Source organism: Prionailurus bengalensis, chromosome C1 (assembly GCF_016509475.1).
Source record: "Prionailurus bengalensis isolate Pbe53 chromosome C1, Fcat_Pben_1.1_paternal_pri, whole genome shotgun sequence".
Taxonomy (NCBI): domain Eukaryota; kingdom Metazoa; phylum Chordata; class Mammalia; order Carnivora; family Felidae; genus Prionailurus; species Prionailurus bengalensis.
The window spans coordinates 76311192-76337364 of record NC_057345.1 but is presented as its reverse complement, the minus strand read 5'-3'; the positions used below and the strand labels follow the sequence as shown (position 1 = coordinate 76337364).

At 42.4% G+C, this 26173-nt stretch overlaps 1 protein-coding gene across 1 annotated transcript in view; it reads right to left on the bottom strand.

The window, feature by feature from the left end:
- LRRC8D (leucine rich repeat containing 8 VRAC subunit D) overlaps positions 1–21793 on the bottom strand; it is a 99699-nt gene extending 77906 nt beyond the window's left edge. Inside the window, exon 1 of the mRNA XM_043575531.1 lies at positions 21694–21793. The gene's annotated coding sequence lies outside the window, so the exon portion shown is untranslated. The remainder of the gene's footprint in view (positions 1–21693) is intronic.
- Between the last annotated feature and the right edge of the window lie 4380 nt (positions 21794–26173).

Here is a 26173-nt window from a genome sequence, read left to right as displayed (position 1 = left end):
GGCCGAGCCTACACCAGAAAAATCTCAAATAAACAGGTTTGGTTTTTATTGGCTTCCTAAAAGCAAGGAGTACAAAAAGAAGAATCACAACCATTTTGAACACCTCGCAAGTAGAATTTTATTAATATTCCTGGTTATTAGGATTACTAAGGAGACAAACAGAAGCAGAGGATCCAGGGCCACCCACCCTGCCTGGTTGTGCACAGGTTAGCCCCATTACCACTCACTGTAGTGCACAATCTTTTGGGTCTGTCTCTACCTCTTCCTCCAGGGGCCAGAAGTGGGAAGACTACAGATGCCCCTTGAACAACATGGGTTTGAACTTTGTAGATCCAGTTACACCCAATTGTTTTTCAGTAAGTACAGTACTATAAATGTACTTTCTCTTCTTTATGATTTTAATACTTTTTTCCTCTAGCTTACTTTATTGTAAGAATACAGTGTACAATACATCTATAACACAGAGAATATGTGTTAATTGACTATGTTGTCAGTAAGGCTTCCGGTCAAGAGTAGGCTATTAGTAGCTAAGTTGTGGGAAAGTCAACAGTTACACATGGATTTTTTTTAACGTTTATTTATTTATTTATTTATTTAATATTTATTTTTGAGAGAGAGAGAGAGAGAGAGAGAGAGAGAGAGAGAGACAGACAGAATCGGAAACAGGCTCCAGACTGTCAGCACAGAGCCCAATGTAGGGCTCGAACTCACAAACCATGAGATCATGACCTGAACAGAAGTCGGATTCTTAACTGACTGAGCCAAGCAGGCACCCCATCAGTTACACATGGATCTTTGACCACATAGGGGCTTGTTAAGCCCTTAACCTCCATGTTATTCAACGATCAACTGTATTTTCATGGGTGATCATTTATCTTATTTAATCAACACTTGTGTATTTACTACGTGCCACACACTGTTCTAAATGCTTCACAAATAAGAACCTAGTTAGTCCTCATTAGAACCATATGAGAGAGGCACTATGATTATTCCTGTTTTCCATGCAGAGAAATGAGGCAGGGAGAGGTGATAAAATTTGCCAAAAGTCAAAGTGCTAGTAAGTGATACCTCTGAGATATGAACCCAGTCTTAATCATCAGACTGTAGAGCTACAAAGGTTATTTTAATTTTCTCCTATAGTTCCTATATTTTCTTTAAATGAGGATTTACTGCTTTTATAATAAGGAAAAGCTAAAAGATCATTTCTACTTTGAAATACAAAACAAAAAATAAATAAATACATATATACATACATACAAACAAGGCCTCAAATACCTCTTCTATGAAATCACAGGAATAAACACCTCATCTGCTGGAAACCAAGGGGTTGGGCCAGATGATCTTCTTTGGATTACCTGCCACAGATCTTCAATTCCACACTCTGCTCCCCCATTACACAGGCAGCACAGGGAACAGAGAGTGTAAAGAAGAGTACCAATTAAGAACATGTTGTCTGGAAAACTGACCTGGATCTAGTTCCAGCCTACAAGCTGTATAAACCTAGAACAAGTGGCTTAAGCCCTGTAAGCCTCAATTTTCTGGCCTGTACAGCTACACTTGTCTCCTAGAATTAACTGACATGAAACACTTAAAAACAGAAGAGTGCCTAGTATAGAGTAAGAGGTCAAAAAACTATTGAACATAGAGCCAAACTCTCATATTTGCCTATTTAGATCATTCCTGGGCCAGGGCAATCAAATCAACCAAAGATCTCATGAAATAATTAAACATGGGCACAAGAAAGAATCTGAGTAGGAACCAGAAAGGTTTTCATCCATGCCTTACTTAGCTGTCAGCAACAGGACTAACAGGGTAGAGATCATCTCTGAGCCACAAAGAAATGACTTCTAGGTCTACAGGCTACGGTTATGGTGCTGCGTTGGAATGTATGAAATAACTACAACGTTAGGTACCAGGTCTCCAATTTGCCTTTTTCTAATACGAAGAGTTAAGTTTCAAGGAACAAGTTACTTCACCTGATTCTCCATTTCATTGCTTATAAAAGAAAACTGAATTGAGTGGCCCCAAAGATTCCTTCCAGCTCTAACAATCTGTATTTCTTTGATGGTATAAACCTGATATCACTCTTTTAGTCATGAAGTCTGTACTGATGAGATCTATCAAATTTCTAAGTGATACCACTCTGTCAAGCAAGTAGATCTTCAAATAGCTTGTAATGAATAAATTTTTTATGTTGCCGGTTTAGTTATCTACAGAGATTCCGCAGTTATCTTGAAAATGTTCTCTTAAAATAATGCTTCTGGCCCTTCTGGACCTATTCTTCTTCTCTCTCAAATACAATATCTGCAATTAGGAGCCTGGCTCCAAAAAAAGAAACTTAGAGGAAAAATTAAATGTTACCAATACAGATTTCTACATTCATAAGCCTTTGTATACTGAGATTTTTCTCTATCCATATCCAACTGCCATTTAGTGCTTTCGTGACCTTAATGATGAAGCAGAAAAAGCTCACAGGAAAGCTAAAGTAGTAATGGATCTTGGCTTCATCAAGGGTTTTATGACTGTCCCTTGTGCCAAATCCAAAGGACACAGAGGATCCGTAGCTGTTCACTCACTGACTTGCCCAGGTATCAGACATTGATGGCAATGTTACCCAAGGAGCTCAGGGCATCCCTGGGCACACTGGTGGACCCCAAGGCATAGGTATAGAGAGTAGGATGAGAAAGGAAGAGAAAAGAATTAAAAGCTCTACAAAATTTAACAGGAGGCCAGAAATGGAAGAGAGAGAAAGGAAAAGGGACACAGAATGAAAAGCTATAGAATCATATTCATTTGGAAGGAATAACTACACCAAAGTACTTTAGGTACATTAAATTCACATGACAAGCCTCACATCACCTTATCCTCATTTTACCCTCATTCTAAAGACAAGCAAACGGAACCTTAGAGATTTTAATTTAAGACTGAATGGTATGTGTGCACGTTGTGACCTCAGAGAACTCACTTTGTGCCCATGGGAGGCGTTGGTCTCTCTGCAGCCATGACTGAGGATGGACAGCCTCTCTGAGGTGCCCTCAGCGCTGGGACCCTGGATAGGACAGGGTAGCTCAGTCCAGTTCGGCATAGCTTTGGAGATTTGTTTTTCATATGAAGCCAAAGTCTGTTGCCCTGCAACTTCGACCTGCCTTTATCCCAGGAAATCAACACATTAGCAGCTATAAGGTTTCCTGTCAAAGCCCCCATCAGTAACTAAAATTTTCTAAATGTCAGAAATTTTTCAAGGAAAATCTCAAAAAACCATATATATATATATATATATATATATATGGTTTTTTGTTTTTTTTGTTTTTTTTTTAAATAAGACCTGTAAGGTAAGAGTTAAGAGCCTTGGGATTTGCAAACTTACTATAGGAAGGTTGAACATGGGTCTATCTTTGATTAGGTACTTCATAGAGGATGATATACATCTATTTCTATTAAGAAAGGAATCAGAGTTGCCTTAAGTTTTAATGTAAAAGATTTAGTTTAAAATATTACTGACTTGAGATCAGCGAGTACAGAGATTTTATCTCTTCCAGAAAAGCTTACATCGTACATTTCCTTTATCCTGGAATGGTTCAGATAAAAGCCTCCCTTAAGTATGAGATTTGTAAGCTTTCTTTCCCAGTACTGATGAAAGCTTACTTAAAAATGAAAAGCTCATCTAATGTGTGACCTTCAACTTAAACTGCCTGGCATTTAAGTTCCATCCATAAAGTGGGAATACTACTTGGTACACTGTATTTTAGGACTGTTGTAAAAATGTTGCCTTTTGGTCTGTTACTGCCCCCTAAAATATACAAATTACTCATCTAGAATTAAATGCTAAAATAAGCAGGGAAACTTAAACAAATATAGAAAAGATTTCATGTATTTATATATTATATGTATATATGTATATATTAATTTGGCAACTATATATTTTAATGCTCAGTATTTGTAAAAGGTACTGACAAAATCATTGTTTCAATTTTTGAATTTTCACTTCGCCGTTTGTAACCACCTCCTGAAGGCACAAAGTGGGAGTTCGCCTCTTTGTGAGAACACTGCTTTAACGTCTCCATCTCATACTGGGCATTTGTGGCACCACGGATCACAAGCTCACACTTCCTTCAAAGAGCAAGTGATCAGGAAACACATAGGGGAATCGTCATGAAATAAATGGGTGGTAAGGCAGACCAAAATTAGTGCCTACTGACTCTTCCCTGAGGGTACTTATTAAAGCATTATGGTTTACATTTAGAAAGGCAAAGATAACCTATTATGCTATCAGTTCTTTTGGGGGTAAAAGCTCAGGGTTGCAGATAATCCTCTTTCCCCATATTTAAAATAATGAGGGGATTATTTCTTTCTTCCATTCAGTTCTTAGCCCCAAACCATTTCTCACTTAAGTAATTTTCACAGCGGTACCTGAGAAGCAAAAAAGGCAGATAGAATGTCACAGTGTAGACAGTGACAAATTAAAAACTGAAGGAACCAATGGCAACTCAGGTCAAAGGCAGCAAAGCCAACACAGGTAAGGTTTAAATCAATGGGCAACATAGAAACAAACACTAGAATTCTCACCATTGTTTCTCCATTAACATTTCCATGTATCAAGTCTCTCACTCAGAAATGAGTTTATTTATTTAAAAAAAAAATTTTTTTTTAAACGCTTATTTATTTTTGAGACAGAGAGAGACAAAGCATGAACGGGGGAGGGTCAGAGAGAGGGAGACACAGAATCTGAAACAGGCTTCAGGCTCTGAGCTGTCAGCACAGAGCCTGACGCGGGGCTCGAACTCACGGACCACGAGATCATGACCTGAGCCGAAGTCAGCCGCTTAACCGACTGAGCCACCCAGGCGCCCCAGAAATGAGTTTAAAAAAGAATCAAATTACTTATCCTTAATCCCACACCTAACTGAAGGGTTTACTAATATGGTTTATACTGCAAATGTCAATTCATTTCAAGCTTATCTTAATAAGCATCACAAATCAGAAACTTGACTTCTGACCTCTCTACTTCTTATAAAATACCAAACATCAAAATAATATACAGGAAATGTATTCAATTCTATCCAGAATCCCTTCAACAGCGATATTTATATTTTTGTATTTCCTTCGAAATCTGTATGTATCTCAGCACAGTTGCAATAATCAATGTGCTCTGAATGAATTCTTTTTTACACTTATTTCATAATTTTTCCAACTGTCTTTGTTGGATTCTATTAGCTTTAAACAGAATATGACAACTAGTTCATTTCTTACCTTAAGTGAAATTTCCCAACTCTATTAATAGACTATATTAGAATGGAGACCTATAATTTTCACCTGGAAATACAGACAAAACTGGTTTGCTTTTTTAAAATTCTCTTCTTTCAGAAGACACAAAAAGCCTCACTGGTCTTTTGCTTACTTGGATGCAGCAGGCAAGCAGCAAGAGATAATGATCCCAATTTTAGAGGCTAATGAACTACTACAGTACTTATAAAATTTATGGCTTTCTTGAAAACACCTGGCAGATTAGTTGGTACTAAAACCATTTTTTATTTTATACATATATATTTTTAAGTTTATTTATTTATTTGGGGGGGGGGAGCAGAGAGAGAGGGACAGAGACAGAATTCCAAGCAGGCTCTGCATTGTCAGTGCAGAACCCGACACAGGGCTCAATCTCATGAACCCTAAGATCATGACCTGAGCCAAAACCAAGAGTCGGATGCTTAACCAAATGAGCCACCCTAGAACCATTTTTTAAACAAATCTACATTTTATCTGTTTACACTGAGCCATGCAATTTTTAAGTTTTAATGCGGGTTTGATTTACATGCAAATCCAAATAGATTGAGAAGATATAATCAACACCGAAAAAACAATGGTTATTTTCTCTACTATGGCAATGAGGGGGAGTTTTCTGAAATAGAGACAGCAATAGCCTCACATTAGTTACAAGCTCTTCACCTACTACTAGAGGTACTACCTCTAACAGTCTCTCCCCACCCTGCCCAACACAGGTTTCATACCAGGAAACCAAAGAAAGATTACAAGTTTTACAAGGAAAGCTCCACTTCAAACTGCTTTTCAAGTGTTCTTACACTGCTCATTATTTTGTGAAAGACACTTAAGAGGCATAAGGACATTCCATGCAGAGGAAAACTTAATTATGCAGAAACAGAGAAGTATGCTTAACTCTGTATTAAGTGAAAACCTTTTTTTACATCAAACCACATGGTGGATTGATCCCTAAGTCATTCTCACTGTGCAGGCAGAGAAGGTACAGGGCAGGAGTGAAAACCTTCCCAGCGCAAGGGGAGCAGCAGCAGACCCCTTCCCTTGTTCCTACCAGTGCAGTGATGGGGCTGTGAGGCAGTGTGGTGGTCTCAAGCTGGAAGACAAGAGAGGGTAAAGCATAGAATAGGAAATTTTCAGCTTATTTTGCTGTCATTTGCCCTCTCCTCTCCCTTCGAAAGGAAAAGAGCCTTTTTTTCTTTCTGATTATAAAAGCAATACCTACTTGCCATGAAAAGAATCAGATAATACAGAAAATTATAGAAAAGAAAATAAAGGGGGACCTGATTGGCTCAGTCAGTTGAGCATCCAACTCTCGAGTTCAGCTTGGGTCATGATCCCAGGGTGCTGAGATCAAGACCTAAGTCAGGCTCCACACTGAGTGTGGTGCCTGCTTGAGATTCTCCTTCTGTCCCTCTGCCGCTCTCTCCTGCTCACATACACTCTTTCTCTCTCTCAAATAAAAAAAAGAGGGGCATCTGGATGGCTCAGCTAAGTGTCTGACTCCTGATTTTGGTTCAGGAAATCATCTCACAGATTGTGAGTTCGAGCCCCACGTTGGGCTCTGTGCTAACAGCAACAAGCCTGCTTGGGATTCTCTCTCACCATCTCTCTCCCTACCCCTCCCTCATTCATGCTCTCTGTGTCTCTCAAATAAATAAGTAAATAAATAAACATCAAAAAATACTTTAAAAAAGTAAATACTACCTATAATTCTTCTACCCAAAGATTAACTACTCTTAATGTCTTAGTATATATAATCTTCCAATTTTTTTCTATGCATATGCACACAAACATGTTTTTGCTTTTAAAAAAAAATTTAGAAAGTGAAATCAATTGTAAACTCTACAGTGATCACCAAAAAAAAAAAAAAAAAAAATTCGTAAAGTATAATTGACATGCTTAAAGAGGAGATAAAATAGAATCATATAAAATGTTCGCTTAAAAACCACAGAAGAAAATGGAGAAAAAGGAAACAAATAGCCACTGCAACAAATAGAAAAGTTACCAACATGGTAGACATTAAGTCCACTAGATCAATAATCACCTTAAATGTGAATCATGTAAATACACCAATTAAATGATACAACTTGGGGTGCCTGGGTGGCTCAGCCAGTTAAATGTCTGACTTCAGGGGCGCCTGGGTGGCGCAGTCGGTTAAGCGTCCGACTTCAGCCAGGTCACGATCTCACGGTCCGTGAGTTCGAGCCCCACGTCAGGCTCTGGGCTGATGGCTCAGAGCCTGGAGCCTGCTTCGGATTCTGTGTCTCCCTCTCTCTCTGCCCCTCCCCCGTTCATGCTGTCTCTCTCTGTCTTAAAAAAATAAATAAACGTTGAAAAAAAAAAATAAATGTCTGACTTCAGCTCAGGTCATGATCTCGCGGTTCATTAGTTAGAGCCCCGTGTTGGTCCGTGCTGACAGCTCGGAGCCTGGAGCCCGCTTCGGATTCTGTGTCTCCCTCTCTCTCTGCCCTCCCCCACTCGCACTTTGTCTCTGTCTCTCTCAAAAATAAATGAACATTAAAAATTTTTTTAAAAAGATACAACTTAAAAGATTTTATTTTTAAAAAATAAACCCAAATATATACGGTCTATAAGACACCCAGTGTCAACACAGACCTAGGTTAAAAAACAGAGCAAGAGGGGCGCCTGGGTGGCTTGGTTGGTTGTGTCCGACTTCGGCTCAGGTCATGATCTCACTGTCCGTGAGTTCGAGCCCCGCGTTGGGCTCTGGGCTGACAGCTCAGAGCCTGGAGCCTGTTTCAGATTCTGTGTCTCCCTCTCTCTCTCTGCTCCTCCCCTGTTCATGCTCTGTCTCTCTCTGTCTCAAAAATAAATAAACGTTTAAAAAAAAAATTTAAAAAAAAAAGAGCAAGAAAGAGATCAAAGCTGTATGGAGCTTTGAGATCTGTTCTATCTTTTCTTGAAAGACAAGTGCAGAAAAAACTGGTCTATTGAGAAATTCTGTAAAGTTCTCAATGTTTAAGTCATTTTCCCAGTATACATAAGTATTATCCAATATTTCAATTTATTGACCTATTTTATAGGTCTGACCAAATATTGACCTATTTTATAGGATCTGAGGAATACAAAATTGCGTATTATATGAACCCACAAATTAATGGTAAATAAATACTTAACACACTTATTTCTCCCTAATCTTGCTTGTATCTAACAAAAATCTGCCAACCATAACACAACTGATGCCCTTCCTTAAAGATCAGCTCTCATTCCTTGTTTCTGGAAGTAGAGAAATATTAACAAATGTTCTTACTGCTACTTGAGAATGTGTGTGTGTATAATTCTGTAGATTCCTTCTTCCATGCAGTTTCATGACCAATGTGAGCTGCTAAGCTTTTATTACTAGCTGAGCTCTGAAATAATTCACTGATCTAGCATGTTTAAGTTCAAGTTTAGACTCTATATGTTTGCAGAAAACTCAGTGGGTTTTTCTCTGATCTTCCTGAATTGAATGCCCAAAAAAGGACATTTTCATTGCTGCATCTCTAGCATGGCCCACACTGACCAAACACACGTTGTAACTGGACTCCGCTAAACTAGGAAGTGGTCCGGTGATGACAATTTCACATATGCCAATGGAAGTTTCTGAATTCCACATACATATCCTGGTTCCGCATGTTAAAAGGGGAAAAAAGGCAGCATTCAATTTGATTTTCTGAGGTTCAAAAAAAATAACTGAAACTTTCCCATTGTGTGATGATGCTGGAATCTTTGATCTCCACTACTCTAAGTTCACAGTCAGGCTACTTAGTTTATTTTGAGAAAGCAAACCTTTCCTGTTGTTTCTCAGGAAATGGAAGAACACATTTATAGACTATGTTTTAACTTCACGTTTAGACGGTTTTAATTTTTTTTAACTATGTTTCACTTAGATGAATATTTAATTATGTGGCGAAATTAAGACTTTCAGAAAGAAACTAGAACAGTTGCCTGGAGGGAGAATAGTATTCTCAGACTTAAGCTAAAAGGGTGAATTAAAAAAAAAAAAAAAAAAAAAAAAAGTCTCATGCAAACTGTTACACCCTGTTTCTTCCTGTGAAGAATTTTCCAAGCATTAAGTTGTGTAATAGCTTAATGAAGAAAAAAGGAAATGCCCAAGTTTCTCTCAAATATGTAATAGCATAGAGAAAGATTAGAGAATTAATTTTAAAAAGAGTGTCCCATTACCTGTTTAGGCCTGTTAAATTATTACAGTAAGCTCTGGAGGTACTCACCTGATCTGGATTCACTTTTCTTTTATTTTTATTTTTATTTTTTTAATGTCTATTTGTTTTTGAGAGACAGAGACAGTGTGCCAGCTGGGGAGGGGCAGAGAGAGAGGGAAATACAGAAACTGAAGCAGCTCCTGCTGCTCCTGAAGCAGGCTCTGTCAGCACAGAGTCCGACGCGGGACTTGAACTCACCAGCCATGAGATCATGACCTGAACTGAAGTCGGACGCTTAACCGACTGAGCCACCCAAGCACCCCATCACATTTTTTTTAATCTTTTAAAAAACTTTTTTTTAATGTTTATTTATTTTTGAGAGAGAGAGAGAGAGAGAGCGCGAGCAGGGGAGGGGCAGTGAGAGAGGGAGACACTGAATCCAAGCAGACTCCAGGCTCTGAGCTGTCAGCGCAGAGCCCGACATGGGGCTTGAACTCACAAACTGTGAGATCATGACCCAAGCTGAATTTGGACGCTAAACCAACTGAGCCACCCAGGCGCCCTGATCTGGATTCACTTTTTCTTTTTAATCTTAAAAAATTTTTTTTAATGTTTATTTATTTTTGAGAGAGAGAGCACGAGCAGGGGAGGGACAGTGAGAGAGGGAAACACAGAATCCAAGCAGGCTCCAGGCTCTGAGCTGTCAGCACAGAGCTGGATGTAAGGCTCGAACTCACAAACCATGAGATCATGACCCACGCTGAAGTTGGACGCTCAACCAACTGAGCCATCCAGGCACCCTGATCTCGATTCACTTTTTAATGTTAGCTGAACTCTAGGGCTTTAAGATGTCATCCCTGTTTGTTTGTTTAAGATTTTATTTTTAAGTAATCTCTATGACCCAATGTAGGGCTTGAACTTACAACCCCAAGATCAAGAGTCACATACTCCCCTGAATGAGCCAGCCAGGCACCCTGTCATCCCTGTGCTTAACAGGAATCAGACAGTTTAAACAGCTTTGAAAAGTAAATGTTCATCCAGGGGAAGAACATTCCCAACTGAGCCTTCAGTGATGAAATGCTTCAAACTATTTCTGGTTTCTCTACTAGCAAAAAAATCAAGGTGTAGTGAAGGAGATGGGAAGGAGAAAAGTCTTTTGAGGCAAGATGCTGGAAATAATGCTCACCCTTCTTCGACTGTTGAATTCTCTTCCACAATGCTATCTTTTTTTTTTTTTTAATTTTTTTTTTCAACGTTTATTTATTTTTGGGACAGAGAGAGACAGAGCATGAACGGGGGAGGGGCAGAGAGAGAGGGAGACACAGAATCGGAAACTGGCTCCAGGCCTTGAGCCATCAGCCCAGAGCCTGACGCGGGGCTCGAACTCACGGACCGCGAGATCGTGACCTGGTTGAAGTCGGACGCTTAACCGACTGCGCCACCCAGGCGCCCCCACAATGCTATCTTTTTGATGAGGAGGGAGAAATACACCCAGTGAAAATAAAATGCAATCATACAAGGGAAAGAAATACCACAGATGACGAATGCAAAGACCTCCTACTGCCTTTACAAAGCGCCCTGTGAGGTCTTGGGGGAGTCAAGGCACACACACGCAGCAAACCTACCCTGTCATCGCCCTGCACCACTCACAGCCCCATGCTTCTCTCCTTTCCTGCTGAGCTCCTGGGTGCGGGCCGGCAGTGGATCCGGGGCATGCTATCCAACAGCTGGCCTGGCCTCTTGCTGTCAACTCCCCAAAGGCACTGGTGAGGGCTGATATCAGAGGGACTCCTGAATGATAAATGATGGGAACCTAGCTTCTCTTACTCTTCTGGCCACTCATTTTTGTCTAATAATGAACAGGTCTCGCAGATGCTCTGGGACCTACGGGAGACTCGAGGGGACATGAATTGTAATTTTCTCCCCCGAAAGGTGAGGACGGCGAGGCTCAGCGAGATTAGTGGACTTCCCCAAGGCCGTTGCCTGTTGATGGGAGAACTCAGACCCCAACTCGGGCTCCCTAACGTCCAATCTCTTAGCTCCTTCTGTGCTCCTTTTCCTTCCTTCCCCCTCATCCTTAGGTTCCTCAAATCACCATCTAAACGTAACGTTTCAGGCAAGGCTTTTGGGTTTTATTTATTTATTTATTTTTTTAATTTTTTTTTTCAACGTTTATTTATTTTTGGGACAGAGAGAGACAGAGCATGAACGGGGGAGGGGCAGAGAGAGAGGGAGACACAGAATCGGAAACAGGCTCCAGGCTCTGAGCCATCAGCCCAGAGCCCGACGCGGGGCTCGAACTCACGGACCGCGAGATCGTGACCTGGCTGAAGTCGGACGCTCAACCGACTGCGCCACCCAGGCGCCCCTTGGGTTTTATTTTAAAAGGTCAGTCATGGTATTTATCTTACTGTATGAACCAGAAGAAAACCCCACCATCAGCACCTAATGCCAGCTGACAAAACACCAACTGATACACTTTCTCATCCTAAATCCGTGAGCTCCTTTCTCCAAGTTTATTGCTACCAAGTCTCAACTATCATCCCCAGGCCCCCTCACTCCCAGATTTCATCGGCTCCTACTTTACTAAGAAAACCCAAGCCATCAGGAACGAACTTTCTCAGCTTCCTCCTCTTCCACTAGCACTCATCTATAGTTACACGTATCTTCTTCTTCTTTTTTTTTTATGTTTATTTATTTTTGAGAGAGAGAGAATGTGTGCATGAGTCGGGGAGGAGCAGAGAGAGAGGAAGAGAGAGAATTTCAAGCAGGCTCCATGCTGACAGAAACCTCCCTCCCTACGTAGGGCTTGATCTCATGAACTGAGATCATGACCTGAGCTGAAATCAAGAGTCAAGTCACTTAACTGAGCCACCCAGGTGCCCCCACAGTCAGATGTATCTTCTCTTCCTCTCCCGTCCCAAAGGAATGACTGTCCCTGTTCCCTCTCACGATACCTCCTTTGATCGTGCATACACTCCAGATCATATCTTTTCTGAAGCCTTACTCCACCACTCATTCTCTCTTCTTCTACTTTTGGTTACTCTCTCCGCTTATTCTCAAACAAAATACAAGCTCTGGTCACAATTACACCTGAAAAATATTCCTTCATGGACAAACGTGTGCACACATGCTCCAATTGGTGCCTCCCCCTCAGTCCTTCCTCACCCTTGACTTAAGAACTCTTCCGACTACCGAATACCAATTGAATTTCTCATGGCCAAATCCAGGCTCCCACTTTCAGTCTTTGCTCTACCTGGCCTTCCCGGGGCCTCCCAGAGACCTGAGAGCTTTTCCCTATTTACTATCCGGGTGCTTTGGCCAGTTCCTTACCAGAGCTTCAGAGAACTTATCTCTAAAAGCCAGTAACAGGGCTACCCGGGGGGCTCAGTCGGTTGAGTGTCTGACTTCGGCTCAGGTCATGATCTCACAGCTCTTGAGTTCGAGCCCCACATCAGGCTCTGTGCGGACAGCTCAGACCCTGGAGCCTGCTTCGGATTCTGTGTCTCCTTTTCTCTCTGCCCCTCCCCTGCTCGCACTCTGTCTCTCTCTCCCCAAAATAAATAAACATTAAAAAATATATTTTTTAAATAAGGTAAATAAAAGCCAATAACATTAATGATTTCAGGGGGTTTTATTCAAAGGACCATATGACAATAGAGAGAAACAAGACAAAAACCCTAGTGCTCAAGCTTCCCATCGGTTTTGTTTGTACCATTTCCTGATCTTGTTTCGTTCTCCCCTTTTGTCTGTTGGTCTCTGGTCATAGGGTCATCCATCAGTGATCTCAGCTACATTCACAGCTACAGTCATCAGTTCCAGTCACTCCCCAAAGCACATCTCTGGCTGTGACTTCTCTCTAGGGCAAGGCCTCTCAAGATCAACTGAACGTCCCAGGAGCACCCCAACTTGACTCCAAACTGAAGTCACTACTCTCTCTCCAAACTTGCTCCTCTCATACTTTCCATTCTGACTAATGACACCATCAGCGAATTTTCCCAACCAGAAACATCAGGGGCCATCTTTCTTTTCCCTCCCCTCTCACTTTCCATTCAATCAGTAACCAATTCTCTCTCCTAAATGAGTTTCAAACCCATCCTCTCCTTTCCTTTCCCACCATGCTCAACGTAATTCTGGTCCTCACTACTTCCACCTGGGTTGTTTTAATAGTCACTGGACTTCTCCCTGCTTCCTTTTCATGTACCTTAAGACCGTGACTTAAGCATTTATTTCATCTCTGGTCGGGAAAAAACACCACTACCAGAAATAGCATGGACATGGCTGGATCAAGAATCGAGGCCAAGATGTACCTCCAGCCCCCTTTCCCCTGCACCATGACCTCTCTGCTCCAGTCACTCATACTCTGTGGTCCTCGCACATTGAGCTCATCGGGGCTCCGAACCTGGACTATTTCTTTCATTTTTTTCCCTTCTCTACAGCCTGGTAAGTAATCTTATCCCTCTAATAATTGGCACCAAAATCACCTCCTTCATGAATTCTTCCCTCACAAATAAGAAAGGATAAATCACTGCCTCCTTTGTGCCCGATTCTATTATTATTTATCACAACGTACTGTGGTAAAGTGCCTCACTTTCTAAGTTCCAGTTAATGATTTATGTGTCTATCTTCTGAGGTCGGGCACTGTGTCATATTCACACTATATCTTCAACATTTAGCACAATGACTGGCACACAGCAGGTAGGAGGAAGAGAGAGAAGGGAAACTAAGATCTAGTAGTCTGGAGCTCAGCAAATGTCTGCTGAATGGATGAAGTAGCTTTGCTGTCAGTTATATTAGAATAATTGAATAAGAGAGGAGGCTGGTAAGACAGGTGGATCTGACAGCTGGTGAGGTGAGCATAAAGGAACCTGAATGAGAAATGGGAAATGTCAGCACAGATGAAGACCTCTCCTGAGTATGTAAGTTCAATCAGGTCAGTAGCTGGGGTTGTTATCATCAAACTTAGGTGAATACCTAATGAATCCTGTTTAAAGCACACTGGGAGAACAACTCCAACAGCCCAAGGGCATGGTCTTATCTGTCTAAGCAGGTTTTAGACTCTAGAACATTCTATATTATAACTTTATTGGACTTTGTGCAAGCTTAGTAAATTTCAGTAGACTGCAACCCTACATCCACAAAGCACCTATAAATAACTCCAAACAAAAGAAGAATAAAACATAGCCTATCACCCATATAATGCTAGACCCGATGGCCAAGAAGAATATCTTTGGTCCAGGCAACCATGCTATGCAGTATCTATTCTGAGACCAAAATTTGTCCCCCACAGTAATTTCACATTTACTTACAATAATATAAGCCATGTTATATACAACATGGTTTCATGCCATTTCATCAACTAAGGAAAAAGGACACTATTCTGCACAGGCATGCAAATGCTTGTTTATCAAATCAAGTGATCCAGCATTCAGGGTGACATGTATTAGAGCCTGGAAGAGGGATGAGACCAAGTGATCTGAGAAGAGTGTGGAGCAAAGTAAACTTGGGGAAAACCAAGTCAAAACTGGCAATGTTTTCCCAATAATAAACAGACATCTATAATCAACAGGTTTTCAAGAGTTTTCAGCCATGTATTACAGCATCACAAACGTTCACTCAAAAGCCATACTAATGCACATCCCAGATCTATAAGTACATGCAAAGCACTAAAGAGGAAAGAGAAGCCTTTGAAGTGAGACCCCCCTGCCCTACATAGATAACCAAGTGTGGAAGGGAGCTATGTTGCTAAAAAAATAAAACTGAGAAAGAAATGTAAGGTAAGGAATGTTAAATTACGTTACTAAATAATGCTCCCAGTGAAGTAAACACATTTCTAGAAGACGTCTGCAGGTGTTAAGAGTTAACACCCACAGAAATAACAGCAAGAAATCTACCTAAAATAATGTATTTTTGAACTTTATTTTTTTAATGTTTGAGAGAGACAGAGAGAGCGCGTGCATGCGTGTGCACAAACATGAGCAGAGGGGCAGAGAGAGAGGGGAGAGAGCAGGCTCTGTGATGTCAGTTCAGAGCCCAACGCAGGGCTCAACCCCACAAACCATGAGATCATGACCTGAGCCACCCAGGTGCTGCTATTTTTGAACTTTTAAATTTATATCAATCTTGGTAATATAAATGTACATGTAACAAGACATATTTGAAAGCCATAATAATTTTAAAAGGGTATCAATGACCCAGGAACACACAATTAAGTCACCTAAACAAATGAGAGATCTCAGAAAGAGATCTCTATCAATATACACTTATATGCTAGAGGCAGCACCAACTGTAGAGAAAGAGTAGATTATTTCGGAAACAGTGTTGGTCAAATTGACTCACAACATGACCAGTTTTTAAAAAATAAAAGTGCGCATGCTGGTGTGACTCAGTCGGTTCAGTGTCCGACTCTTGATTTTAGCTCAGGTCATGATCCCAGAGTCGTGAGATTGAGCCCTGAATCTGGCTCTACACTGGGCTTAAGATTCTCTCTCTACCGGGGTGCCTGGGTGGCTCAGTCGGGTAAGTGTCCGGCTTCGGCTGAGCTCATGATCTCACGGTTTCTGAGTTTGAGCCCCACGCCGGGTTCTGTGCTAACAGCTCAGAACCTGGAGCCTGCTTTAGATTCTGTGTCTCCCACTCTCTCTGTCCCTCCCCCACTCATGCTCTGTCTCTCTCTCAAAAATAAATAAACATTAAAAAAAATTTTTTTTTAAAGATTCTCTCTCTTCTTCTCCCTCTGCCCCTTCCCCACTTATGCTCTCTCTCATTCACAAATAAATAGTTCTACCTCATATATTAAATTCCAAATAGTTTAAAAACTCAAGAGTAAACCTATAAAACTTGAATAAAGTGAGGGAAGACTAAACCATGGTATGATCCTAGAACAGGGAAGGATTCCTGAAATGACTCAATCACAGACCACAATAACATTAAAAACGGATGGGTTCACCTACATTAAAATTAAAGATTTTTGTTGTTGCTAATGAAAGTCACCCTACACAGTTATCAGGCGAGTGACATACTGGGAGAAAGCGTCCACAATACCCAAAGCAGAGAAGGGATTCGTTTCTAGAATATACAGGAATGCTAGAAGAATTCTTTCAAAGAACTTATCAGAAAAGGGCAAGAGACCTGATTCACAGAAAAGGGAAATTAAATCAAGCAAAAGGAAGGGATGCTCAACCTCACTTATAGTCATAAAAAGGCAAAATTAAACTATGAGGTACAAATAACATCTATCAGATTGGCCAACATCAGGAAATTTGTTAATAAAAAAAGAAATCATCATGCAGTATTGGTGGCGATACAAACCTGCCAACAAACTGCAGAGTTCCCAGTAAAACCAATACGCTTACAGCCTAACATCCAGCTGGGCTGCTTGTGGCCAATATTGCCTCAAGACACTCTCACCAACAGAGTCAATATATCTAGGCTTTTTAGGGGAAAAAATGAATACATACTGTGTGAAAGCCAAAAATATTCATAAAAACCTTAACTCTTTCACGTCCCTAATTTCCTAATGCCTTTATATGCTCTGTGGCTGTAACTTAACCCCTGCTGAGAGGGCAAAGTTAAACTTAAGACTAAACGAAGTGTGATCATTTCTCTTCACTAGGGAGGTTAAGGACAGAAAGAAGCAGATATAAAGGAGGGACAGTTTTAGCATGGGGAATCAGAAATCTGGATCCCAGTCCAGGGCTTCACTTGTTTCTGTGAATGGGTAAGCTATAATTTCTGCCTGCCTCAGTTTCCTTACCTATAAAACAGGGAGATTATCCACTGTGCACAACACCAGGAGGATTAGAGACAATCCATGTAAAGGTCTAGCACACATGAAGTGTTCATTAAGTAGGAAGTGATTTTTTTTGTTGTTGTTTAATCAGAAAAAAAGACATTATGCACTAACCTTAATAAGTTTTGGTGCTCGGCCTATCCTGTCTTTAACAGAACACCAAAACCACAGAAACAGGCATGGAAACCAAAGAGACGGATTCAGTAGGAACTTATGTGTCCATTTTTTCCACCAGGAAATAAGGATAAGTAATATCTCTTTCCACGTACTTATCAAAAACTGTAAAGGTTAAGGTTGAGAGGAAGCTTCTTTTAGCTTCTGGTAAATGAAAATAAGGCTGCTGCTGGTGGTACTTAAGCCAGTGGCGATTATGCAACTGGTGTCAGAGTCCTGACTATATTAACGTAAGGAAAGGATATTCACAGAAGTAATGCAGGGAAAATGGTCTTACAAGAATTCCAGTTATCCCTAACTGAGTACTTCTAACACCTCAAAGTTGACCATGAAAAACAACCTGGAAACAAAATCAGATTCAGAGTCAGGACTTTACACATCATCTATTTAATATACAAGAAAGACGGAGATCGGCATCTTGATAATCTGACGGCTAAGAGACTGTACATTTAAATCACCATTTCGCCATCCCTAGCCTGGAGCAGTTGTTTTACTTTGGTCCTGATTTTCCAGCCCATGGACTTCAAGGTGCTGGCAGATTTCAGTGCACTGAACCCATGTCTCACATAGATACACACTCCTACTGTGTAAGTACAAGAAGATGTTATAGGCATTATTTACACTATATATTCAGCTGAATGATACATAGTACCTCTGTCACTCAATATTAGCAATCATCAGAAATAAGAAGTAAAACTCTAAGCAAATCAAAATCTTTGAAATCTTTAAGTATTAATAAAACCTTCCCAATTTGCGTGAAGGGTTGAGAACCACTGCTTTAAAGCTTGCAATTTCCAATAGAAGACAATTTTTACTATATAATGGACATGAAAAAACCAGAGGGTTTTGAAAAAATGAAAATGCTAACACAATCAATCTCTACTCTAGCCCTCTCTTGGTCATAAACTTCTCCTTGGCATTTAACATCAAAGCTAGTATGCTTTCATTCCTATTCACAAGCTATTGGAACTGTCCCAGACAGACAGAAATGGCAGTACATTGTTTATTAAGAAAAAATACATATTTCATTCTTCATTTATAAAAGAAAGACCACTTCCTTTATCTCTTTCCTGTCCCACCTTCTCCCCTTCTGATACTTGGTACAATTCTAAGGAACAGAAGTTATAGATCACTACAGATACTCTGTTGAAGACAAAATAAATATTGCATGCAGCATTTCCCAGTAAAAACGTACTCTCAATTTTATGTTCTTCTTAATGCCGCATAAAATATTAGCTAAAGAAAACCTTAACTTTAAGCATCACAAAGATAAGAAGAAATAAACGTATCTCCATCTGGAGAATACTACAAAATCACTTAACATAGAATTTAAAGCATACATGGATTTGCTATTGTTGTTCTGTAATATGACCTTTTCTTTCTTTTTTATAATCTCTATGCTCAACATAAGGCTCAAACTCACAACCCCAAGATCACGCTCTACTGACTGAGCCAGCCAGTCACCCCTGTGATATGACCTTTACTGTGGGTATCCTGAACTGGGGTGGGGAGTTGCAGGGCTATATATGGTGGTAGTACGTTATGTATGGCAGTGGGCTGTAGAGACAGTCCCACACATCGTTTCATAATTTATTATTTCTTTTCTGGGACATAAAGTGTTCTAGGGTTAAACCAGAAGTACTGCTTTTCTGTTCTAAAAAACAATCTGACCCTTCAAAAAGAGACAGTTTACTAAGACTTGACATAAAATATCTGTAAATTAAAATATGCCATTAGAATTCTGGCAGCAGAAAACAGATCAGATTGATACAAACACAGCTAAATCTAGTGACTAACACAGAGGAAGTGTAAATGTCAGATGTGGGAACAAAACAAAACAAAACAAAAACCCCTCAGCTCTGGGTAGAGGTTATGGGAAAAGATCCAAAGACGTAGGTAAGGCTAGTCTGGAGTCGGTCATTACCAGCTTGCTGGGAATAGCGAAAGACCACCTGAATCAGCATGGACACCCCTTTCTCAGGCAGCAACTTTCCAGATTACAAATGTGCCAAGGATGTGTTCATCAAAAGACGTCCCGGCATCTCCATTTACGTAGTCCCATTTTACAAGTCCCATTTCCACAGCCTCAGTTTCCTCTCTCCACAAAACAGAGTGAACAAGACCTGTTTCACCAGACTATGAAAGGGAGTAACAAATTCTAAATGCGATCTAGAAAATGTGCTTGTCAACAGAAAATGAAGAGCTCTTAAGATCAATTTTCATTATTTCTGGGTTATTACTTAATATTATTAAATTTTCCTAGGGTGGGAGCAAATCCTGTCTCTGAACAGGGTATGAGTTTGGAGAGTCACAAAGGCTGTTCTATTTTATCTTGAAGCAGAGCACCTGAAGCTGAAGATACTCCTCAAATAAATTAACAAACTGGAAAGCCAAGAGTATACTTGGGTATAAAAAGAGAGACAAAACAGTATGGTTGTACAGGTCTTTCAAGAGTCCCTCTCACTGACTTGTTTTAATCGTGTCATGTATCTGGCAAAGAGAAGAGGCCTAAACACGGACATATCACAATGAAATTCAAATTTAAGATATCCAAGTCCATCTATCTAGAAAAAGATGAAATTAATTGCTCAGTTCTCACAGTGTATCTTGGCTATTTACTGCTAACGCAATTATGCCAATTACTGATACTATCGCAACACTCAAAGCAGCTGCTTTCTAAAAGGGATTAAAGTTCTGAGGGACTATTGGAATAATGGGATCACAGAATTAAAATCACTGATGACAGGCGTTAAAAAAAGGGAGAGAGAGGGCGGTACAAATTTACCAGGCTACCTGACCACAAAAGATTTTCCTTTCAAAGCAAAATTAGTTATGTAAGGGAATATATTTTATTACAAAAGGTACAAATTAGAATAGCATAGCCAGCATATGACATCACGAATTAAATCTACAGCAAACGCTGCTCCCTGATGAAGCTTAGCCTCCCCATAAGGTGAAGGAGTTAATAAGTGCACCTGGTAGTGGGATTCTACACACTCCCTCCAGCGCTGTAGAAAGAGACCCTTCTTGACTTGCCTCCCCTCTAGTCCTCTGCTCACATCCCTTCCTCTAAGAGTAGGAAGACGCTACTGGCTTTAACACTGTTCAAACATTGCATGTGAGGCCAATCTCGCCATTAAACTGATTCTTCTCAACTATCCAACCTCTGTTAGTGGCTCTCCACCAGACTGGAGTTTCACCAGGTAGATAAATATAGGCAGAGAAACAAGGCCAGGCTTTCATTAGGGGAGAAGTCAATTTGACTTAGTCTGCAGAGACCGGAGCTGCCAGGGAAATGAAGAAGCACTAAGCCTGCGCATGAAACCACCCTCTTCTCGAGCAGTTTGTGCTCTCCGCCTGGGAACATCCGAGATGCAGCAAGACACAGATGTGAAATTATAAACTACTTGGTGAATGCGAGAAGTCATTCTCCATTTTCCTTTGGTGGAAAATGGAATATAATGAATAAAGACGTCTGGCTCATACCTTTAAGAGTACCTTCTGTCTGAGCGAGGGAGCCTGGTTGAGAGAAACCACAACTGGAGTTAAGCAGCCAGACACCAGACTAAACACCTCAGAAGTAGCTGTCCCTCATTCCTGGTCGCTACCTTTCCAGTGCATGTCTACATCACTAATTCCCTCTGTTCTGAAAGCCTGGCTCCACCCCCCCCCAACCCCCCCCCCCAAAAAAACAGAAACAAAACAAAACAAACAAACCCACCAACAGACAGCAAGACTCCGCTGAGGAGGTGGGCTTTTGGAAGCCGCGCACCAAGACTCTTGCTCCCCTTTCCACCTTACACCTCGCTCACCCTCTCTCTCTCCCTAGGTCCCCACTTCTCACACGCTACCCTTCCTAACATCCAAGCCTCCCAGAGACTTCGGAGCAACAGAGCGCCCCGCTTCGGGCAGCAGTGGCGGGAGCAGGCGGCGGCGAGGGCGGAGAGGGCAGCTGGGGACTCGGGGAAGCCTCCGGGCAAAGGCAGCCCCGCCTGGAAAGCGCCTGCCTAGGCTAAGTAAGCCCGGGCAGGTCCCGCAGGCGTCAGGCAGCCCAAAGCCCTCCCGCCCTCCAGGGGCGGGGGACCAACACGCCCGGGGGAGCAGGCCACAGTTGGGCAGAGACCCCTGGGGACGAAGGCGGGCAGGGGGGTGCCACCAGGCTACCGCGGCACGCACGCGAGTGAGGCTGCGGCGAGGAGCTGGAGAGCAGGCTCGGCGGCACCCAGGGGCGGCGGCCAGTGACAGCCCAGCGCCCGGCCCGCGCGGGCTCCCCGACCCGGCCCCACGCACCTGGACCAGGCGGCCACCCTGCTCCCTCAGGGCGCTCTCCGGGGACTTGGCTTCCGGGGGGAGGGGGGCGCTCCGCAGGCTGGCACCAGCGGCGACAGAGACTTCACTCCTCCATCCTGGGACCCGGCACGTTACAGACAGCCGTGCACTTCCTGTTTGAAAACACAGGGGAGAGAAAGAGCGAGAGATCCGAGTGTTGGCAGAGTGGAGGGAGGGGCGCAGACCCGCGCGAGGGAGGACACAGGGGGGCTGCGGGTTGCATAACTACCGCCGCCCCCGCCCGCCTCGCCATGGTCCCTCCGGGCGCTGTCCTCTGACCCGCTACACCGGCTTCTGGCGAGGTGGCTCCCCGAGGCCCGGGCCTCCCCCTGCCGGAGGCCTCGCGGCCGGAGCGCTCGCAGCCCTTCCGTTTCCAGCCCCTGCCTCGGTTCTCCCCTCCCCACAAGTACCGAGTCAATGGACTGCACGCTTCCTCCCGAGCGCGCAGAGCGCGGTGCCGCGTGTAGTCTGCCTCCGTTTTCCTCCTTTCCTTTCCTCTCCTCCCCGCCCCCGCCGGTGGAACAAAATCGCCTAGGGGAAGGTGTAAAGACGGGACCCAGCCTTTCCAGGGAGTGGAGGATGGATTTATGCAAAATTGTAAAGCGCATAGCCACATCCCAGTATATTCACTCCAGCTCAGCAACTGAAAGACCCGAGGATGGGAGGAAATTACTTGTCTTGCGCCTGGCTGAGTCAAGAGAGCGTGCACACTGCCGCGAACTTGGGGTGGAGGGGCGGGGAGAGCGTTCCAGGGGGGCTACGGTCTCTAGGCGCACCAACCTCAAGCTCACAATCCCCTAACATGACAGATACCAATCCCACACAGAAGATAGTGGTATAGTGCGTTCTTTCAATGAACAACTAAGGATTTCTCTGTGCTTATGAAATCAGAAAGCAGTTCCAACATTCTGAGTTTGGGTTGATTGTGCTACCCTCTGACTTTGGTGAACTTCGGGGTAATGTTTAAAAATTAATAAACAGATGGTTTAAGAATCTGCTATATGCAGAGCATGCCAGCCCTAGGAGTTTGTATGTGCGTTTAGTGCCTGGTTTCTGGACTTCCAGATGTGGATGGCTTCATCTGTACCCTCTCTGTCCTTGCACACAAATCTCTTGGGTTACAAGGTACTTACAGGCCTGTCTTGGATAAACAGCTCCTTTTGTCACAAGCTGATGGCTTAAATAAAATTTATTCATGTTTCAAAACTCAACAAGGAGAGTAGGACAATTATTCTATATAAAAAGCCAAATTTTGACTGAAGTAGAAATTGATGGACATTAAGTTCCTACTCTTGGCTAGACAGCATCTCATTTTAATCAGTTCTTAGTTTCAACATTTCCCAACAGATCTATGAATGTCCTATTCTCCTATTCCCAACTGAGGAAATAGGGTCAGAGAAGTTAAGTAACTGTCCTGATGTCTCAGCTAGAAAGTGGTCAAATGGAGAGCTGAATAACGGGTCTTTCCTAAGTATAAAATCTGGGCCATTTCCTCTACACTCTGCTAATTCTCAAAACAATAGTGAATCCTGGGAGACAAATCAAGCCCAGTGACCATCTGTGATCCATTTCTTCATCTCTAAATGATTCTGCAATTTACATGCTATAACCCTGTTCGACTACCTAGGGTCCTTACCCACCTCAATAATATGTACCTTTATTACCCAAGCAGAGGACACGGTGCTCTTCCCCAGTGCCTACAACTGGCTCTTTCAGCCTTTTCAGAATTACTCAATGGCAAAAGTTCAAAAGGTTCTAGGATAGCCACTCTTATGCCAAGGTACAAAGTCTGTGCAAGTTCAGAACCTAATCAGCTGACTAGTATTTGTTCCCTGAATTCTTTTTCTCTAACTGGGATTTTTTTAAGAGGGAAAATAAAACAACATACACATGACCTCAGCTTTGAGTGAAACTGTTGAAATTCTCTCCTTTTCTATTCCTCTCTGCTTCAGTGCTTAGCTCACACTCACCTGTAATAGTATGCTATTGCCCTCCTGACAAGCCAAGAAATAGAGCACATATAGAAAGGCGATTAAGAATCTTGGCAATGGCAAGACCCCAGGCACCTGCAGGGAGTGAAGGAGAAAGTTTATCCTGTCTCCAGATGAACTGCATCTCACCTGCCCTTGCCTGCCCCCTCCCTAAGGAGCACACTCGGCAGTAGGGCAGTAGGAGCGTGCTCGGCAAGAGCAGTTCAAGAGGGGCAGTGGGGGCTGGGTGGGGGCAGAGATACATCCCCATCCTTCAGGCATGCCCAGTCTAATGAGGGCTTGTCACTACAAACTTCTGAGGGGTCTCAGCATCCTTTTAGGGTCCCGCTGGGCCCTGGCTGCCATCTTTTCCTTCTCCCAGTCCTTTGCCTCCCTAGACTTGTCAATTCTTCATCTCTTTTCAGATCTCTTCATGTCTTTCATCCTTTTTCCCAAAGCACTACCATATCCCCCCCTCCATAAAGTACACGGTGGGAAGGCAACAGAAAGGAAGGCACGTAGCTCAGAACTGTTCTCACTTCTCTCTCATTTAAAAAAAAACTGTCAATGTTACCATGTTTTTGAGGACACAATTCTATTTTAAAATACATTTTTGGGGGCTCCTGGATGGCTCAGTCAGTTAAGCACAACTTTGACCGAGGTCATGATCTCGGGGTTCATGATTTCGAGCCCCATGAGGGTGTCTCTGCTGTCAGTGCAGAGCCTGCTTCAAATCTTCTGTCTCTTCTCTGTCCCTCTCCCACTCATGTGTGTGTATTCTCTCTCAAAAATAAACATCAAAATAAAATAAAATAGATACAATACAATACAATACAATACAATACAATACAATACAATACAATACAATACAATACAATACAATACATTTTGGTAACCCTGCCTTCATTTGTTACTCATTAGGACTCCAAGAGCCTAGAAGGAAAACCTCTGAAGAAAAAGTGAATTCCTAAGAAAATCCAAAGGGAACATGCTTAAATTAACTTGCATGGATCCCAAAGTTTACAGTTTGGATAATACATACAACACTCCTATGACTGCATCAGTCCCACACATGCTTCCTAAGAGCCACAAGGTCTAAGTACCATACTTTCCCATTGTTCAGCTATTCTCCTACACCTTCTGTGTTTCTGTGTTTCATGGAGAAGTGTTTCTACCTTATACCTGTTGAGAAATAAATACACACACACACACATATAGATTATGTATATCACAACCTCCTAGGAAGAGAAAAAATATGCTCCCCGGTAGGTACAAATCATGCCACAAGAGATAAAATTGATTTTGGAAGGATATTGGAAGTTCATTTTGAGTGTCTCCACTCCCTAGGTATGACAGTCCATGGATGAAGATGGCAACATTGTGAAAGCCATTTTGGAAGCTCCAAAGTAAGTGACGAGAGACAGCTTCTCTGAGGACTAAGAGGTGTGGAGGAGGAGATGATAAACTCATGTCTCAAATGATGCTGCTTATCTTCCTTCATCATAAAAAAGAAAGACAAAGACCTTACTTTGGTGGTTAAAAATGTTTGCCACAGATCTCTTTGTACGAGGACTCTTGGTCATTATTACAGCTGGATTTTGCAAACAAGAAAAAGAAAACTGACAAGCTGTCTGGTCACCTAAGTGACAGTCTCTCTCTGTACTCGCAGCCTTCAGTCAGTGTCCTTGTCTGTCTGCACTTCCAGGATGGCACCTGGAACAGGCTTTTTGGTGAAGGAGGTCTCTGGCACTCACACTCACCTCCCAGCCTTTGCAGAACCTGGGCCATGGCTTTCAAGGAAGACGTCCTCAGAGCCAACTGGCTGGCTAGACTGGCATCTACCCACAGAGGGGTATGAGCCATTTTCCAGGAGCCAGAGTGTCATTTCCCACGGCAGAAATGTAGTAAAGGGGTACACACCATTTTAAAAAATTCTGCCTGCACAATGGTTTAGGGTCCCTTCTGGGCACAGGGGTTTCCTGGCTTTGAAGGAGCTGAGAAGGAAAGCACTGCTTGGAGCACCCCATGGCAGGACTTCGAAAAGCCAGCCACAGAGGAGAAACACAGGGCCAGGGTGACTATAGACCTGGGCTGGTAGACCTCTCAGCCCAGTGCCCCAGGGTCCCAGGCTTCCAATCACACATAGGAACTCACCCAGGCTGCACAGAATTAGGAACTTGACCTGGGGGCCCACACATGCCCTGCCTCACTGAATTTGCAGAACTGCCTTTACAGGGAAGGGTCGCTAACCCTATGTGAGAAGAAGCAGTGGGGCTCACAGATGTTAAGTCATTTTCTCAAAGCAGCAGGTAATGGAGCTAAAACTCACCCTGGGTCTGAACTTCCTCCTTTTAATTAAAGAGAAACGAGTGGGTGCCTTTTTGGCTGTGGAGTTATAGTTCTGTGCTACACAACTTTTACTCAGAAGACTCTTACTTTTCAAACCCAACTTGTAATGTTCTCTTAGCTGC